Here is a 19,977-nt window from a genome sequence, read left to right on the forward strand (position 1 = left end):
TCCGTAGCGCTTTACAATATTATGAGAGGGGATTTAACTATAAATAGGACAATTACAAATAAACTTACAGGAACACTCAGTTAATTGAAGAAAAGGGTTAACCCTCACCTTACTATAGGAAACAGAGCAAACAGGACAATAAACATCCACTAATGAGAACAATTTAACGGAACAAAAAAAGGAAAATACAAAATAAACAAGCCAAGTACAGTACTGCATATATTAGATTTATCCATAGTCTACTCTAATCTAATGTGTTTTTTTTTTATAGAGATCCATAATTTGTAACTAATTTGTAATTTACAACATTTGTATTCGAATGGACACATTCGTTTGCAACAATGTAACGTATTTCAGCTGTAATTACTTCACTGTCATCACAATGTAGAATGGTCTGTCTTGTGTTTTTTGATGTCTTTTATGTTTGACATGTTTTTATTATCCATGTCTTACAATTGACTTTATGATTATTTTTAATTTTCCTTCTTTGTTCAGTTAAATAGTTTTGCTTTTTTAACTAATGGAAGTTAGTTGTCCTCTTTGCTCTGTTCCCTATAGTGAGCTGAGAGTTCTTCTTTTCTTCAATTAGGTGACTGTTAGTACACTGCTCAAAAAAATAAAGGGAACACAAAAATGACACATCCTAGATCTGAATGAATTAAATATTCTTCTGAAATACTTTGTTCTTTACATAACTGAATGTGCTGACAACAATATCACACAAAAGTTAAAAAATGGAAACCATATTTTTCAACCCATGGAGGTCTGGATTTGGAGTCACACTCAAATTTAAAGTGGAAACACACACTACAGGCTGATCTAACATTGATGTAATGTCCTTAAAACAAGTCAAAATGAGGCTCAGTAGCGTGTGTGGCCTCCACGTGCCTGTATGACCTCCCTACAACGCCTGTGCATGCTCCTGAGGAATCTCCTCCCAGACCTGGACTAAAGCATCTGCCCACTCCTGGACAGTCTGTGGTGCGTGACGTTGGTGGATGGAGCGAGACATGAAGTCCCAGATCTGCTCAATTGGATTCAGGTCTGGGGAACCGGCAGGCCAGTCCATAGCATCAATGCCTACGTCTTGCAGGAACTGCTTACACACTCCAGCCACATGAGGTCTAGCATTAGGAGGAACCCAGGGCCAACCGCACCAGCATATGGTCTCACAAGGGGTCTGAGGATCTCATCTCGGTACCTAATGGCAGTCGGGCTACCTCTGGCGACCACATGGAGGGCTGTGCGCCCCCCCAAAGAAATGCCACCCCACACCATTACTGACCCACTGCCAAACCGGTCATGCTGGAGGATGTTGCAGGCAGCAGAACGATCTCCACGGCGTCTCCAGACTCTGTCACGTCTGTCACATGTGCTCAGTGTAAACCTGCTTTCATCTGTGAAAAGCACAGGGCGCCAGTGGCGAATTTGCCAATCTTGGTGTTCTCTGGCAAATGTCCTGCACGGTGTTGGGCTGTAAGCACAACCCCCACCTGTGGACGTCGGGCCCTCATACCACCCTCAGGGAGTCTGTTTCTGACCGTTTGAGCAGACACATGCACATTTGTGGTCTGCTGGAGGTCATTTTGCAGGGCTCTGGCATTGCTCCTCCTTGCACAAAGGCGGAGGTAGCGGTCCTGCTTCTGGGTTGTTGCCCTCCTACGGCCTCCTCCACGTCTCCTGATGTACTGGCCTGTCTCCTGGTAGCGCCTCCATGCTCTGGACACTACGCTGACAGACACAGCAAACCTTATTGCCACAGCTCGCATTGATGTGCCATCCAGGATGAGCTGCACTACCTGAGCAACTTGTGTGGGTTGTAGATTCCTTCTCATGCTACCACTAGAGTGAAAGCACCGCCAGCATTCAAAAGTGACCAAAACATCAGCCAAGAAGCATAGGAACTGAGAAGTGGTCTGTGGTCACCACCTGCAGAACCACTCCTTTATTGGGGGTGTCTAATTGCCCATAAATTCCACCTGTTGTCTATCCCATTTGCACAACAACGTGTGAAATTGATTGTCACTCAGTGTTGCTTCCTAAGTGGACAGTTTAATTTCACAGAAGTGTGATTGACTTGGAGTTACATTGTGTTGTTTAAGTGTTCCCTCAATTTTTTTGAGCAGTGTATATACATTTAACTACCCCAATAAGAGTTTAACTTGTTAAATTAAGGGTCATGCGGCATGAAACGTATTGGTATATCTCCTTTGATATGTGCTTTTTGCTGCTATGTTCGTGTGTTTTTTATTAAGATGTAGATTTAATTTAACCATGGACTGCATTTACTCTGGATACAGATCTGAGTGCTAGCCAGCATCATAATTAGTTTTTTGTAGAATATTGCATATTCTATGTTTCTATTGATTATATATGGATGTGTGGATTGACATAAGTAACAGATGGTATAAGTCACAAGGCTTTCTTTGTATGAGAGCTCTGGAATGTAGATTTGGGGGTCTTGTCCTTATATGGCAAGAGTTATGCTCCGACGTCAGTATGGGCACTTCTATATAGTAACTGAACAAAGAGACACGAGGTCTCTCTCTTGGCTCTCTCTTGATGTAAAGATGTAAGGATGTAAAGAAGTCCAGCAATTACCATCTGCTGTTGAACATCCATTATCCTGTAACATCCTTTATTGTTTTATTATGTATCAGTAACTGAGAACAAACCTGAACAAACCTTAAGTCAGATTGCATATTAGTACTTTTCAATAATATAGACATATATTATTGTGGCGAGCATTTGGCCCAAGACTATATATATATATATATATATATATATACACACACACACACACACAAAAGACGTGTATATATCAATCAACTGAAGACAAGAAGAAATTAAGAAGATTTAACAGTGACGATCGATTCCAACCAGATTTTACATTTTGTAAATATATACCTACCTGAATTTGAACATGCCATCCACATGGTTTTGGAAGAAAGAATAAACCCCTTAGAATATATAGTTACCCAAAGGGAAATTACCATCCACAAAGTTTGGTTAGCACGGATTGGCTTTAAAGTGGTTTAAAAAAAATCCTCAGATTTGAATGCTTGCAGTAAAAAACATTACACACCAAACTTCAGTATTCCATATAGGTTAACTGAACAAACTTGACAAGGAAGATAAGCCAGTTACATGTAACGAGGTCAATGACAGCTGAATTATGTATCGATTCTATGTGCATGCTACCCAACCACCTAGGCCTCTACAGAAGCCTGTCAATAAGACAGTAATGAGCCAATGTCCATAAATTCAGTGAGTTTAAACAGCATGATAATAAAATAACGAGCATGACTCAAAGGTGCATGATTTCCTTTAAATAAAGGGTTGTACACTTTGCAATCTTGGTGATCACATACAACAAGTTTATAACTAATAAATACACTCAATGGAACTACTTCCAGAAGCACACATTTATAAAATGGGAACATTATTTGTACATGTGTTCATTAGAAAAATAAAAGCTCTTTTTATAATTTGTCTTCTAAGACACGATAGCGTAAATAAACTGTCTCACCAATGATTTAGAGAAATGGTTAGTTTTGTCGCCTTAGATCCTCACACAGATTGTCACAGAATCACTAAGCTAAATTGAGGAGTTATCTGCTGAAAATGTTCTTTTACTTTAAATATATACAAGGTCGGTTATAAAACTAGGGCTCCGGAACAATAACAACCACACACATAGATCAAGTCTAAGAAAATATAACGAAAGCAGAACTGTCACTTTTCTACAGGAAATGCCACATGGGCAGATACATGCGGTGGAATTCCTACAGCAGTGCCATAGCGTGCATGCACTGTGTGTCTGGCGGCACAACAAAGGTTAAGGAGGTTTATATGGTGTGCCCAGCAGGGCATAAATATTATACGTTCATTTATTTTAAGAAATGGGAACTAGTGGAAACAACAAATAAATAAGAAACACCACCACATGTAGTAAACGTTTCACTAGCTATCTAGTAGTTTAACCCCTTAAGGACCAAACTTCTGGAATAAAAGGGAATCATGACATGTCACACATGTCATGTGTCCTTAAGGGGTTAAAAACCTCACAAGTGACAGGTTCTCTTTCAAGTTACAAATCTATAAGTATGGAAAAGATAGTAATGCTTGATAAATAATAGAGGAAAATGTATCTATACCAGACAGGCTGCCCTATATGTACACAGTGAGAAATTGTGACTAATGTGAACTATAACCAATTATAAATTACAAGAAATTAAAAAAAAAAAAAAAAGGCACTACACTAACCAGTTGTTGTTCCTCAATATCCACACATGACCTGCAACATTACCAAATTGTCAGAGGGCAAAGTGTCAATAGCTCTGTATGGCACTGAAATAAAACGGAGAGTGATCAGATCGAAAGCTACTAAATATATAAAGGGAAAAAAAAGTAAAGTAAATAAAAAAGATTGTTTTGATGTCACACGTATACCGTGGAGAATAGAGATTAATAATACGACTCATATTGTTGCTGTGTACAATGCTAAATATAGACAAGAATAGCTAACTGATACATCACAAGAGAGAAGAGGCAGATAAATAATAATGCCAAAATAAACCAGGTTTCTGTAAATTTTAAACGAAGGCCAGACGATTTACGTTCAATTAACCAATAGAAGATCCTGCTAAAAATTTTGGTTTATTCCCTACACAGTGGACTGCAGTAAATTTAGAAGTGATTTTAAATTTAGACGAAGACATTTTCAGCCTAATTTTTGTATTGTATTTGGGTTTTCCAATTAACTATAATTTTCTGTTTAGTGACTAAATCCTTCTTGACCGGAAGAAAAAGACACTAATTTATTGACCTCAAAACTCTCTCAGGGTTGGATGATGACCAATGCAGTCAGAGTTAGCCCTCTGAGTACAAGAGGATTGTGAGCAATGCAGTCAGAGTTATCCCTCTACAAGAGGATGGCGAGCAATGCAGTCAGTTATCCCTCTGAGCACAAGAGGATGGTGAGCAATGCAGTCAGAGTTATCCCTCTGAGTACAAGAGAATGGCGAGCAATGCAGTCAGTTATCCCTCTGAGTACAAGAGGATGGCGAGCAATGCAAATCAGTTATCCCTTTGAGTACAAGAGGATGGCGAGCAATGCAGTCAGAGTTATCCCTCTGAGTACAAGAGGATGGCGAGCAATGCAGTCAGTTATCCCTCTACAAGAGGATGGTGAGCAATGCAGTCAGTTATCCCTCTGAGTACAAGAGGATGGCGAGCAATGCAGTCAGTTATCCCTCTACAAGAGGATGGTGAGCAATGCAGTCAGAGTTATCCCTCTGAGTACAAGAGGATGGCGAGCAATGCAGTCAGAGTTATCCCTCTGAGTACAAGAGGATGGCGAGCAATGCAGTCAGAGTTATCCCTCTGAGTACAAGAGGATGGCGAGCAATGCAGTCAGAGTTAAACCTTCCAGTGAAAGATGATGCTGAGCAATGCAGTCAGCTGTTTAACCCCCTCCATTGCCTGAGGATGATGTGCATGGCAGTCAGAGAAGGACCCACCCCTTTCAGAGAGTGCTGAGCTATGCAGTCAGAGGGTAACTCTCTCTCCCAGCCCCCGAGGTTACTCACGCTGGACGGCCCGGATCCTTCCTCCCGGCTTCACCCTGAGCAGAGCGAGAGAGAGCAGGCTGGTCAGTAGCAACGGGACGTGCCAGCGCGGCGTGATGACGTAACGAGAGGGCGGAACACGGAAAAAACGTGAAACGCTGCGCCAGGTGTGAGAATGAGGCTTGGAACACAGAACCAGAGCCCCACCCCTTCCTGCTCACTGTGCTCACCGTGCTGACCAGGAAGTGCAGTGAGAGAGAGGCTTGGAACGCAAACAGACTCAGAGCTCCACCCCTTCCTGCTCACTGTGCTCACCGTGCTGACCAGGAAGTGGAGTGAGAGAGGCTGGTGAGTAAACCTTCCACAATACACAACATGAATGGGAAGGCTCTGAGTGATGGCTGAGCCCCTACATGTCAGGCTGACTGAGGATCATAGGAAGGAGTGTACAGAAAAAGCCAGCACTCCAAGCTGACCCATCACTGAGCTTCAGGGATTCCCAGCCAGCCGGTGTACACTCAGCCGTCACCCAGCCAGTCGGTGTACACTCAGCCGTCACCCAGCCAGTCGGTGTACACTCAGCCGTCACCAAGCCAGACGGGGGACAATCAGCCGTCACCCAGCCAGCCGGTGTACACTCAGCCGTCACCCAGCCAGCCGGTGTACACTCAGCCGTCACCCAGCCAGCCGGTGTACACTCAGCCGTCACCCAGCCAGCCGGTGTACACTCAGCCGTCACCCAGCCAGCCGGGGGACACTCAGCCGTCACCCAGCCAGCTGGTGTACACTCAGCCGTCACCCAGCCAGCCGGTGTACACTCAGCCGTCACCCAACCAGCCGGTGTGCACCCAGCCAGCCGGTGTACACTCAGCCGTCACCCAGCCAGCCGGTATACACTCAGCTATCACCCAGCCAGCCGGTGTACACTCAGCTATCACCCAGCCAGCCGGTGTACACTCAGCCGTCACCCAGGCAGCCGGTGTACACTCAGCCGTCACCCAGGCAGCCGGTGTACACTCAGCCGTCACCCAGGCAGCCGGTGTAAACTCAGCCGTCACCCAGGCAGCCGGTGTACACTCAGCCGTCACCCAGGCAGCCGGTGTACACTCAGCCGTCACCCAGCCAGCCGGTGTACACTCAGCCGTCACCCAGCCAGTCGGTGTACACTCAGCCGTCACCCAGCCAGTCGGTGTACACTCAGCCGTCACCCAGCCAGTCGGTGTACACTCAGCCGTCACCCAGCCAGCCGGTGTACACTCAGCCGTCACCCAGCCAGCCGGTGTACACTCAGCCGTCACCCAGCCAGCCGGTGTACACTCAGCCGTCACCCAGCCAGCCGGTGTACACTCAGCCGTCACCCTGCCAGCCGGTGTACACTCAGCCGTCACCCAGCCAGCCGGTGTACACTCAGCCGTCACCCAGCCAGCCGGTGTACACTCAGCCGTCACCCAGCCAGCCGGTGTACACTCAGCCGTCACCCAGCCAGCCGGGGGACACTCAGCCGTCACCCAGCCAGCCGGGGGACACTCAGCCGTCACCCAGCCAGCCGGTGTACACTCAGCCGTCACCCAGCCAGCCGGTGTACACTCAGCCGTCACCCAGCCAGCCGGTGTACACTCAGCCGTCACCCAGCCAGCCGGTGTACACTCAGCCGTCACCCAGCCAGCCGGTGTACACTCAGCCGTCACCCAGGCAGCCGGTGTACACTCAGCCGTCACCCAGGCAGCCGGTGTACACTCAGCCGTCACCCAGGCAGCTGGTGTACACTCAGCCGTCACCCAGGCAGCCGGTGTACACTCAGCCGTCACCCAGGCAGCCGGTGTACACTCAGCCGTCACCCAGCCAGCCGGTGTACACTCAGCCGTCACCCAGCCAGCCGGTGTACACTCAGCCGTCACCCAGCCAGCCGGTGTACACTCAGCTATCACCCAGCCAGCCGGTGTACACTCAGCCGTCACCCAGCCAGCCGGTGTACACTCAGCCGTCACCCAGCCAGCCGGTGTACACTCAGCCGTCACCCAGCCAGCCGGTGTACACTCAGCCGTCACCCAGGCAGCCGGTGTACACTCAGCCGTCACCCAAGCAGCCGGTGTACACTCAGCCGTCACCCAGGCAGCCGGTGTACACTCAGCCGTCACCCAGGCAGCCGGTGTACACTCAGCCGTCACCCAGGCAGCCGGTGTACACTCAGCCGTCACCCAGGCAGCCGGTGTACACTCAGCCGTCACCCAGGCAGCCGGTGTACACTCAGCCGTCACCCAGCCAGCCGGTGTGCACTCAGCCCTCACCCAGCCAGCCGGTGTGCACTCAGCCCTCACCCAGCCAGCCGGTGTGCACCCAGCCAGCCGGTGTGCACTCAGCCGTCACCCAGCCAGCCGGTGTGCACTCAGCCGTCACCCAGCCAGCTGGTGTGCACTCAGCCGTCACCCAGCCAGCCGGTGTGCACTCAGCCGGTGTACACTCAGCCGTCACCCAGCCAGCCGGTGTACACTCAGCCGTCACCAGCCAGCCGGTGTGCACTCAGCCGTCACCCAGCCAGCCGGTGTGCACTCAGCCGTCACCCAGCCAGCCGGTGTGCACTCAGCCGTCACCCAGCCAGCCGGTGTGCACTCAGCCGTCACCCAGCCAGCCGGTGTGCACTCAGCCGTCACCCAGCCAGCCGGTGTGCACTCAGCCGTCACCCAGCCAGCCGGTGTGCACTCAGCCGTCACCCAGCCAGCCGGTGTACACTCAGCCAGTGTACACTCAGCCGTCACCCAGCCAGCCGGTGTACACTCAGCCGTCACCCAGCCAGCCGGTGTACACTCAGCAGTCACTCAGCCAGCCGGTGTACACTCAGCCATCACTCAGCTAGCCGGTGTAAACTCAGCCAGCTAGTGTAAACTCAGCCAGCCGGTGCAAGCTGAGCCGTCACCCAGCTAGCCGGTGCAAACTGAGCCCTCACTCAGCTAGCCGGTGCAAACTGAGCCGTCACCCAGCTAGCCGGTGCAAACTGAGCCGTCACCCAGCTAGCCGGTGCAAACTGAGCCGTCACCCAGCTAGCCGGTGCAAACTGAGCCGTCACCCAGCTAGCCGGTGCAAACTGAGCCGTCACCCAGCTAGCCGGTGCAAACTGAGCCGTCACCCAGCTAGCCGGTGCAAACTGAGCCGTCACCCAGCTAGCCGGTGCAAACTGAGCCGTCACCCAGCTAGCCGGTGCAAACTGAGCCGTCACCCAGCTAGCCGGTGCAAACTGAGCCGTCACCCAGCTAGCCGGTGCAAACTGAGCCGTCACCCAGCTAGCCGGTGCAAACTGAGCCGTCACCCAGCTAGCCGGTGCAAACTGAGCCGTCACCCAGCTAGCCGGTGCAAACTGAGCCGTCACCCAGCTAGCCGGTGCAAACTGAGCCGTCACCCAGCTAGCCGGTGCAAACTGAGCCGTCACCCAGCTAGCCGGTGCAAACTGAGCCGTCACCCAGCTAGCCGGTGCAAACTGAGCCGTCACCCAGCTAGCCGGTGCAAACTGAGCCGTCACCCAGCTAGCCGGTGCAAACTGAGCCGTCACCCAGCTAGCCGGTGCAAACTCAGCCGTCACTCAGCATCTTTGCAGATCTTTGATAGTGACAGATCTTTAATTTTTTTTGTGCTTTTCACATGTTAATTTCTAGACCATGTGTGTCCCACTACAACAATACTCCTATGTAGACATTTGACAGATTATACCTTTTCAGTAGGTCGACTCAATGACCAGTTTCTATCAAATGTTGCATTTAGTTTTATTTATTTTTCAAATACATATGGGATATTAATGTCATATATTTCTCGTACGTTTTGTGTTTTACTAGTTTGAATAGACCAGATTTTTAATCTGCTTTATCTTCCCACATTTAGACCATTGCCAGGTTTTTGGTGTGCTCTAATTTTAACATAGCTTCCCAGAGATGCTATGTTGGTGGAATGGCTGTGCCAGCAATGCATACTGACCATCGACAAACATTAACACTATTTTTAACCCTGTATAGCCGAACACAGTCTAACCCTAACACCCTCTATATCTCGCTTCAACCCTGTCCATACCTAACGCTAGCTCAAACGAATACCAACCGTGTGCTGTTTAGTGTATTTGCCTCTAAACTAATTGATAGCTGTGAGAGCTAATGGCAGTAAAGAAAAGTTGTAAGTTTCAGTTAAGGCTTGTCTCACAGGGATTGGATCTCAGTGAGATCAGATAGCCTTGAGGCCCGATGATCCCCATTACTGGATTGCCTCAATGCTGAATTAACCCGCCGATTGGTCAGTGACAGCTGATTCCAGAATTCACTGCTGCAGCCAGAGACCAGCTGTCACTAATTGCTTAGAATTGCTATAAATAGGCAATATTCAAAGGAAGGAGTCAAACAAAAAATACTCTGTAAACTGTCCAAAGCATACCCAACTTAAAGTGTTCTCTAAAAACATCACAAAGAGTTGTGAGTGAACCATCATGCAGACTTTAGAACAAAGTAGTTGGACTTAAAGACAACAACAAAAAACAATATCCGGCTTAGCCAGTTTGGGTAGAAATGAAAGAGAGGGTGAGCGTTATGTCAGAGATTGCAGGAATGTCAAATATTTTTACACCCGAGGAGCTTTGTATAAGATGGCCGCTTAGCCTGCTTCCTTGTTGTATCAGTAAATGAAGCATTGTCTGATAGAATTGTGTCTTAGATTACAGTGGCTGCAGTGACTGAGCATGTTGCTTTGATAGTGTGAGTGTCTACTGGAAAGAGGTGGTTATGAACAGGGTAAGAAGTCTACATCTGCATTTAAAGGGAAACAAATCTGTTTCACTGGCCCTGCAGAATCCTGCAGTGCCCCTCTTCCTCCCACCCCCCCATCCCATGTTGCTGAAGGGGTTCTTGAATCCCTGAATCCAGCGCCTGATATCCAGCTCCGCCTATGCATGGGCGGCAATGGCCTTGCGCGGGCATTAGACCTCTATATAGGAAAGCATTGTTCAATGCTTTCCTATAGGGACTCCGGCGACACTGGAGGTCCTCATGCAGAGCGCGAGGACGTCCAGCGTCGTTTAAAATATTTTTTTGTGTTTTAAGAACCTGGACATCCCTCTAATGGCTGTCTGATAGACAGCCACTAGAGGAGGACTTAACCCTGCAAGGTAATTATTGCAGTTTATAAAAACTGCAATAATTACACTTGCAGGGTTAAGGGTGGTTGGTGTTGGCACTCCAATGGGCAGAAGTGGTCTGGATGCCTGGAGTGTCCCTTTAAGTGTTAGCTGGTTTTGTTTTTTTAACATAACATGGGTTTATTCAGCCACTTAAAGGGACACTTCACTGCCCAAATACAAAGAAACTCACTGTTTAGGAGATATACCCCATGAAACCATGCATGCATTTAATTATACATAATTTCATTGGGTATATATTTAATAAAACAGCTTGCAAAAGCTACAAATCTCTTGCCTGCAGCATTTGCAAGCCCTCCCCTTCTAACCCCGCCCAGACTTTCTGCGGCTGTCCAATCACAGACTTTCCTATGCAGCTCAATGAGATGTCTTTGCAAGACAGGTGCTCTGGGCAATTTCTGCCTCTTGAGTTTATTAACAGGTTGGGGGTGTAAAAAGGTTAATTTATAAAAGTGCCAGTTTCTATTGAAACCTACACTTCACACATAAAGCGATCTGAAGTGTCCCTTTAAAATCCGAATGGCTAAATTCAGGCTCAAACCGCCAAGCTGTTACTGTAACAGACTTGGGGTATTTTTTTTTAAATCCAGTATAAAAAAAAAAAATACTTTGAGTATTTTTTCTTCTTTTGTTCTTTTTTTAAATCCAGTATTTTGGCCAAGAAATTGCCTCATTTTGTTACAATTCAGGTTTTAGTGAATAAACCCACTGTGTTCTATTCTAAAATGTATTTCCATCATCATAGATTAACACGGATAGTTATAATCAGTTTATGTATTATTATTATTATGATATTTATAGAGCGCCGTCAAATTCCGCAGTGCTTTACAGTGGGTGGACGAACAGACATGTAGTTGTAACTAGACAAGTTGGACACACAGGAACAGAGGGGTTGAGGGCCCTGCTCAATGAGCTTACATGCTAGAGAGAGTGGGGTAAAGTGACACAAAAGGTAAGGATAGTATTAGACTAGTGACAGTTGCAGAAGAGGAACCAGTTGGGAGCTATTAACAGTTTAATTGATACGCTTTTATGAAGAAGTGGGTTTTTAACGATTTTTTGAAGGAGTGGAGACTGGGTGAGCATCTAACGGAGGAGGGAAGCGAGTTCCACAGGAACGGTGCAGCCCTCGAGAAATCTTGAAGGCAGCATCAGAGGTGGGAGTACGGACAGAAGATAGACGTAAGTCTTCAGCAGATCGTAAGGGCCTAGACGGGACATACTTGTGTATAAGGGAGGATAGATAGGTGGGAGCAGCATTATGTAGAGATTTGAAAGCAAGAACCAGAATTTTAAATTGAGCTCTATATTTTATAGGAAGCCAATGTAGGGACTGACAGAAGGGTGAGGCATGGGAGGTGTGGGCGGACAGGAAGATGAGCCACGCCGCCGCATTCATTATGGACTGTAACGGCGCAAGTTGGGAACACGTAAGACCACTGAGAAGCGGATTACAGTAGTCAAGGCGAGAAAGGACAGTGGAATGGACCAAGACCTTAGTCGCATCTGGCGTTAAGTAGGGGCGGATGCGCGCAATGTTTTTGAGATGGAAATGACAGGATTTGGCTATAGATTGAACATGAGGCTTGAAGGAGAGGTCGGAGTCAAAGAGAACACCTAGGCAGCGAGCCTGCATGGTGTAGCTGATGGTAGCACAGTTGACTTGGAGGGAGACAGACACAGGAGTAACAACACTTGAGGGAGGAAAGACCAGAATTTCAGTTTTGGTCAAGTTTAGTTTAAGGAAGTGGGCAGCCATCCAGTTAGAAACAGCAGAGAGACAGTCAGAGACACTAGTCAAGAGGGACGGGGAGAGATCAGGAGAGGACAGGTAGATTTGAGTTTCATCTGCATAGAAATGATATTGGAAGCCAAAGGAGCTAATGAGTTTACCAAGGGAGGCAGTATAGATGGAGAACAGTAGGGGACCAAGGACTGAACCTTGGGGTCACCAACAAAGAGGAGTTGGGGAGAAGAAGCAGATCCAGAGAAAGAAACACTGAAAGAGCGCTGGGAGAGGTAGGAGGAGCACCAGGAGAGAGCAATATCTTGTAGACCGATATTGCGGAGGATGATAAGAAGCTGTTGATGATCAACAGTGTCAAAAGCCGCAGACAGGTCAAGGAGAATTAGGATGGAGTAGTCACCACGAGATTTTGCAGCGAGTAGATCATTAGATACTTTGGTCAGTGCCGTTTCCACAGAGTGCTTAGCGCGGACACCAGACTGAAGCGGGTCTAGCAGAGAGTTGGACTCGAGGAAGTCTGTCAATCTCGCATACACAATTCTTTCAAGGATCTTGGATGCAAAAGGCAGTAGCGAGATAGGACGATAGTTGGATGGGGAGTTAGGGTCAAGATTGGGCTTCTTTAGAATTGGGGTTACAGTTGCATGTTTGAAGGGCGATGGAAATATATTACAATGTCAAGACTTTCACAATTTTTATTTTGGGATACTCGGTACTGAACAACTGGCAACTTACTGCCTTTTAGCAGTTACCTATGGGGGCTACATCACTTCCATTTACAGGTACAGGTGGAGTGTAAATATTGTTCCAGTCAATGTTCTTACCATGTGTAATTAGCAGGGACCTCAGCCCCTCTGTTCCTGTGTGTCCAACTTGTCTGGTTATAACTACATGTCCATTCGTCCACCCATTGTAAAGCGCTGCGGAATTTGATGGCGCTATATAAATAACAATAATAATCATAATAATTATCTTGTTTCTAATCTCCATTTACAACAAATCAGTAAGTCTTTCAGACACGGCCAATCCCTCTCTTCCTCAGCAACATCAGTGATGATTATAATTTTTTATAATAATGTCATACCAAGTGGCACTCCTGATGAAACGTGCTTCAAGTGCTGTTACACTGTACTTGACTGATGTTTGATTTAGCTACTTTCTGCTATTTTTGACTTTGTAGTGTATTTTTTCACTATGAGACATTGGTTGATTGGCTGGCAAATCCTTCTGGACGAGGTAGCAATCAACTGAGATTAATAAGATTCGGGAACATTCTTCCAAGGTCTCCCTGTTTTGCTTCAATACTTAATTTTTGACTCACTGTCTACTTTTTTTCTGAGGTTGTATTTAGGTATAAGGGAGACCCCTGCTGTCAGATCTCTATCATTGCTGCACAGATATTCATCTAAGCACAATCATCGCTTTTTTTCTATACTTTGGGAAATAATCACTGTATAACAATGACAGCAGTGACCCCTATTGGCCTGAGTTGAGTATTACATTCTTTCCAGCCAGATTTGAGAAATAAGCTAATTTCATCTGTACCTGTATCAGATACTTAAAGGGACACTCCAGGCACCCAGACCACTTCTGCCCATTGGAGTGGTCTGGGTGCCAACTCCCACTACTCCTAACCCTGCAAGTGTAATTATTGCAGTTTTTTTATAAACTGCAATAATTACCTTGCAGGGTTAACTCCACCTCTAGTGGCTGTCTACTAGACAGCCACTAGAGGTCACTTCCTAGTTTCTAGCACAGGTTTTCTGTGCTAGAGCGTCACTGGACGTCCTCACGCTGTGTGAGGACCTCCAGCGTCGCTCAAATCCCCATAGGAAAGCATTGAAATTATTTTTCAATGCTTTCCTATGGGGAGCACTAATGCGCATGCGCGGCATTGCCGCGCATGCGCATTAGGTCTCCTCGGCCGGTGGGCGGGATCAGTCTCACCCACCGGCCGACGCAATCAAAGGGAGGAGCGTTGCGGAGGAGGAGACAGCGGCGAGGGACATCGCCGCTGCCTCAGGTAAGTGACTGAAGGGGTTTTTACCCCTTCAGTAACCGGGGATTGGGGGGTGGGAGGGAGAGGGACCCTCCAGTGCCAGGAAAACGGATCGTTTTCCTGGCACTGGAGATTCCCTTTAAATAAATTCATAGTAGTTTAAAATGGCAACAATTTGAAAATGATTTAAAGGGGATAAAACCTGCCAATATATAATTTATATTGTGGTCATAAATTCCCTCTAGAATGTAAGCTCATTTGAGCAGGACTCTCAATCCCCTCTGTTCCTGTGCGTCCCACTCGTCTGGTTACAAATACTTGCCTGTTAGTCCACCTATTGTACAGCACTACGGAAATGTAGTACCTTATAAAAATTAATAATACATTTTTGTATACTAAGTGGACCGGCAGTGTGTTGTCCTGGCAGCATGATAAATAAAATGAGTCATATAAAACGTAATGTTACATTTTATACTTTCTGTGTGCCTATTTCCCTCTCTGTTGGGTACCTCCAATCTCCATTCACAGGTGTATTTTCTTTTCTTTTTTTTTTTCTCAAACCCCTCATAAAGCAACCAAGTAAAAGTGAGTTGAAGAGTTTACAGAGGCCATTTAAGAGTTTTTCAGTAGTCTGTGTCTTGAAAGATGTTATCAGGGGCTGCAGGGAGAGAAGGAATGTCAGGAGAGCAGGGGAGATGGGGAGATAACAAGCATTTCCCATAGCAACTGTCACTATGAAATATTGTAAACGGGAAAACCTTATGTCCCTCCAGCATTGATAGCATTCTGTGACTAGCTTGGCAAAAATGGCCCAATTCTTACAAAAATTTAAATGTGTTCAAAGACATTTGACCTTTTTTTTATGCTTCTGGTCATTGCAATTTTCCCTCGCTCCCAGGGAAGTAGGGTGGGATCGTATTCTAGCAAAGCTCTATAAACTAATCATTCTCACTCAGGAACAAGTGACATAGCATGATGCATGGCGATGACATACATTTGGCCCTGTCACTTGTTAATTATTTCTCACCACCTGGTAATTGATAACAAAAAGATACTGGAAGGTACTAGTGAGGGTGAGTTAGCATAATGTCACTCTGGCTATAATGATCTTTTCCTGTGCCTCCGAATGCAGGACCTATACTAAATTGTGGGATTCATGTTGCACAGGTCCCATTCTCAACAGCTACAGCTACACTCCAGAAACATTATTATTACACAGATATATTCTGCTACCCTTTACAATTATAGAAAAGGGGTATTTCACAACATGAGTTTACAATCTATAAGGTATATATATATATATTGTATGTGTGTAAAATAAAGATAAATTTGTATCTTGTAATACTTTTTTGGGGGGGACTTACAGAATTTTGGAATGACAAGTTTCCGGGAGAACCTCCCTTTCTTAAGTTTAAAGCATTTCTGAGCAAAAAACAATACATAGAATTCAAAGTGGAGTTGTGATACTAGGGTTCGCATGAGTGCAGATAAGACTCAGGTCTGTTAGAAAAGAGACACCATTCTCAGAGCGGGTTTTAAATATCTTGTGTAAGGATCACAGAGTGAGGGGGGGGACAGAGAAAAACAACCAGTGCGGGAAATGGTACTAGAAGGTGGGAGAGGGAAAAAAATAATTCTACAGATCAAGAATGCATGGATTAACATCCAAGAATCCACAATATGCATGAAAACCTATATATGTCACAGGGCCGTATATTTTAGATGTCCATTTCAAAGCTTTCCATTTCACCATCAGATGCCATGCCTGGAACAAAGATCTCACTCAGATTGCCATTAGCCCAAATAACCACGAGGTTCACATTTACAAATAAAGTGGGAATCAATGGGTGAAGGGGCATGAGTTAAAGGAGCACAATGGACACATAACGGGCATTGACTGGGCTCCTAAAAGTGACCGTATTGTGACCTGTGGAGCTGACCGCAACACTTATGTGTGGAGCCAGAAGGATGGGGTTTGGAAACCAACATTAGTTATCCTACGTGTCAATCGTGCTGCAACCTTTGTGAAGTGGTCTCCTCTTAAAAACAAGTTTGCTGTTGGAAGTGGAGCTAGACTTATATCTGTGTGCTACTTTCAGTCAGAAAATGACTGGTGGGTGAGCAAGCACATTAAGAAGCCAGTTTCGTTCCACAGTGCTTAGCCTGGACTGGCACCCTAAAAATGTGTTGGTTGCTGCAGGCTCTTGTGATTTAAAGACCAGGGTATTCTCTGCTTACATTAAAGAAGTTGATGAAAAGCTAGCACTCCATGGGTTTCCAAAATGCCATTTGGCCAGCTCATGGCTGAGTTTGGAGGAGCAGATAGTGGTGGTTGGGTGCATAGTGTAAGCTTTTCAGCAAGTGGCAACTGCTTGGCTTGGTCTCAGCCCTGATAGCATTGTGTCTGTAGCATTGTGTTGCTCAGCTGAAAACAGAGTTCTTACCATTGCTGAGTCTCATCTTTATATCTGAGAATAGTTTGATAGCAGCGGGCCATGATTGTTCTCCTATGCTGTTCACTTATGATGATCATGACACCTTGACTTTCATTATTAAATTGGACATTCCAAAGCAGAGCAACCTTCGTAATATCTCCTCAACGGAGCACTTCCGAAACATGGACACTACACTACAGAAGCCACTACAGAAGATCGCAATACAAAATTCATTCAAAATGAAATCCATTCAACTTCAACAAATTTCAACTTGAAATTTTTTTAGAATTCCTTAGTCTCAATTATTTTTTTTAATATATATTTTTGAAGCAGCTTTATCAACAAAATACACTATTAGCCTCCTGTTCTTACGTTCCCCTTGCTGCTAAATCTCGCGGCCATTACTCTATCCTAATTCTCCTTGATCTTTCTGCTGCCTTTGACACTGTTGATCATCAACAGCTTCTTCGCATTCTCCGTAATTTTGGTCTACAGGATACAGCTCTCTTCTGGTGCTCCTCCTACCTCTCCCAGCGCTCTTTCAGTGTTTCTTTCTCTGACTCTGCCTCTTCCCCCTAACCACTCTCTTTCGGCGTCCCCCAAGGTTCTGTCCTTGGTCCAATACTGTTCTCTATCTACACTGCCTCCCTTGGTAAACTCATCAGCTCCTTTGGCTTCCGTTATAATTTCTATGGGGATGACACGCAAATCTACCTGTCCTCTCCTGATCTCTCTCCGCCCATCTTGACTCGTGTCTCTGACTGTCTCTCTTCGATTTCCAAATGGATGGCTGCTCACTTCCTTAAAGTCAACCGTCCAAAACAGAACTTCTGGTCTTTCCTCCCTCAAGTGTTACTACCCCTGTGTCTGTCTCCCTCCAAGTCAACAGCGCTACCATCACCTCTACCTCGCAGGCTCGCTGCCTGGGTGTTCTTTTTTACTCCAACCTCTCCTTCACCCCTCATGTCCAATCAATCGTCAAATCCTGTCGCTTCCATCTCAAAAACAGAGCGTGCATCCGCCCCTATTTAACCCCGGATGCGGCTAAGGTGCTGGTCCATGCTCTTGTTCTCTCTCGCCTGGACTACTGCAATACTCTTCTCAGTGGTCTTACGTGTTCCCAGATTGCACCGTTGCAATCTATAATGAATGCAGCGGCAAGGCTCAGTTTCCTGTCCGCTCGCACCTCCAACGCCTCCCCGCACTGTGAGTCCCTGCATTGGCTTCCAATTAGATATAGGGCTCATTTTAAAATTCTGGTGCTTGCTTACAAGTCACTACATAATGCTGCTCCAACCTACCTATCCTCCCTAATACACAAGTATGTCCCGTCAAGGCCCCTACGCGCTGCCAAAGACCTACGTATATCCTCTGTCCGTACTCCCACCTCTAACGCTCGCCTCCAAGACTTTTCCAGGACTGTACCTCTTCTGTGGAACTCCCTTCCCTTCTCCTTAAGAATTTCCGCCAGTCTCCACTCATTCAAAAAATCATTGAAAACTCACTTCTTCAAGAAAGGATATCAATTAAACTGTTAGCAGGTTTTTATCCTCCACCCCCCCCCATGACTCCTCTCCTGCAACTGTCAAAAATTACCTACTAAGCCCTCAATGAATCTCATACCCCTACTTTTACCCTCTGTGTCACAATACCCCACTCCCTCTAGAATGTAAGCTCATAGAGCAGGGCCCTCCACCCCTCTGTTTCTGTATGTCCAGTTGTCTGGTTACAATTACATGTATGTTAGTCCACCCATTGTACAGCGCTAAGGAATCTGATGGCGCTATACAAATAATAAAATAATAATACTCATGATCATTTAGAATCTGAATAATTGAAGTAAACCAGTGGAGGAGAACCCTGACTCTATAGAGGGATAGACCCATGTTTTGCTAAAAATAAACAAATAAGTACGGTCCAGGACAACCTCATATCAAACGTGTTTTCCTGCACCTAGTGCCTACAACAATCAGGTATCATTTAGTTCCCGTGCTGCTGCCCCTAGTGTTGGGAGGTATGTATTACACATTTGCCCACAGTGTACTTTAAACTGTAATAAGTATACTAGGGCAGTCAGTCTAAACAGTTCAGGGTTAGGTCACAGGGATCTCTCGTTTATTAAATTACTGCACTGAGTACTGCGTTACAGATCTCCCACTCACTAAACAGCAACAAACACTTCATTTTCACATTGCCTCCAGTCCTGCTGTCAGCAGCAGTAAGTGACACTCATTTCTCAAGTCTTCCCTATCACATTGAATACAGCTCACATTACAGTGAGTGAACACCGTGTGAGTCGCAGAGGTTAGATAGAGTTCATGTACCTTAACAATGGCGGATAACAAGGCTGTCCATCTATAGACTTCGAGGGCCACAAACACCTTAGGTGTTATAGAAAACTGTTAAATCGTGCGTCATTGCACTCTGTTTGAATGGAGTAACATGTAAGGTGCTAAGTAAATAAATATACACACTGTATAACTACTGCACTTACTATACCTCCCTCTTCTGTAATGTAACCTGTAAAGTGCTATATAGATATAATATACATACTCTGTATAACTACTGGCCTTACTGTACCTTCACATTAGGACTTTCCCATAGGAAAGCATTGAATCAATCCTTTACTATGGGGTTTTAGCTGACGCTGGATGTCATCAAGCACCTCCAGTGGCTGTTTGGTACACCTGTAACCTGTAAAGTGCTAAGGACACCTGTTAGTGCTCTATAATATTTAATCTCACTCCTGTTCCTGTGCGTCCAACTCAACTAGTTGCAAATACTTGACTGTTCGTCCATCTTTTGTACAGCTCTGCAGAATTTGTTGGCACTTAATAAATAATAATTTATATATAGATAGAATGTCAGGGTACCTTTTGTCAGGGTTCCTTTGGTTCAGCTGCAGGGTTCTGGGGAAAAGGCCTGGCGGCCTTCCAGCGTTGATAGGTATTTTCGCGCCGACTGTCATTACTCCCCCAAACGTCCGAAAATTTACGTTTTGGGGGCGTGGTTATCATCCCAGACAGATCCAGTCACAATATAAAAAGGCTCCCATGAGT

At 45.9% G+C, this 19,977-nt stretch overlaps 2 protein-coding genes across 2 annotated transcripts in view; one reads left to right on the forward strand and one right to left on the reverse strand.

The window, feature by feature from the left end:
• The window catches only part of TTC3 (tetratricopeptide repeat domain 3), a 100,781-nt gene extending 95,104 nt beyond the window's left edge, over positions 1–5,677 (reverse strand). Inside the window, exon 1 of the mRNA XM_063450279.1 lies at positions 5,592–5,677. The gene's annotated coding sequence lies outside the window, so the exon portion shown is untranslated. The remainder of the gene's footprint in view (positions 1–5,591) is intronic.
• Positions 5,678–5,849: 172 nt separating this feature from the next.
• Positions 5,850–19,977, forward strand: part of PIGP (phosphatidylinositol glycan anchor biosynthesis class P) — a 38,971-nt gene continuing 24,843 nt past the window's right edge. The window contains exon 1 of the mRNA XM_063447353.1: positions 5,850–5,918. The gene's annotated coding sequence lies outside the window, so the exon portion shown is untranslated. The remainder of the gene's footprint in view (positions 5,919–19,977) is intronic.

This window comes from Pelobates fuscus, chromosome 1 (assembly GCF_036172605.1).
Source record: "Pelobates fuscus isolate aPelFus1 chromosome 1, aPelFus1.pri, whole genome shotgun sequence".
Taxonomy (NCBI): Eukaryota; Metazoa; Chordata; class Amphibia; order Anura; family Pelobatidae; genus Pelobates; species Pelobates fuscus.